Below are 530 nucleotides of genomic sequence, written 5' to 3'. Positions count from 1 at the left end.
AGGTATGAATTTTTTTCTGTTGGACTGAGAAAAAAATAAAAAACCGCGATGAGGAGGATCTTCCTATTAAAATTAAGAGCCCATACTGGGTGAGTACTTTCTAAAGGTGCCTAGCAACAAGTTTTTGTGTGTCAGATCCAAAAAAAAAATAAAAGTTTTTTTTTGATTCACCCTAATATATATATAAGATTAGTTAATAATAAATATAAAATGAATAAAACTCTTTCGTATATATTATTGACAAAACATTTATAACAATATGAATGTACATTTTGCAAAGAATGCGTTTTAAAGTAAATGCTACATTAGTCTTAAATATTTGACAAAAGTAGATTTATTTTCAGTGATAGTATATGATATACTACAACTGGCTTTTGTAATACATATTTATAATATGAATAGTATAAATTATCTATAAATTCACTTTCTATTGCCTTTAATACATTTCGTCGAACTTGTTACATTTAACTATATTTTCATTATAGATAAATCTAGTTCACAAAAATACAGTTTCGATTATTTATTTTTTA

The sequence above is a fragment of the Polistes canadensis genome, unplaced genomic scaffold (assembly GCF_001313835.1).
Source record: "Polistes canadensis isolate GaletaPanama2010 unplaced genomic scaffold, ASM131383v1 scaffold_121, whole genome shotgun sequence".
In the NCBI taxonomy this organism is placed as follows: Eukaryota; Metazoa; Arthropoda; class Insecta; order Hymenoptera; family Vespidae; genus Polistes; species Polistes canadensis.
This window is presented reverse-complemented; position numbering follows the sequence as displayed.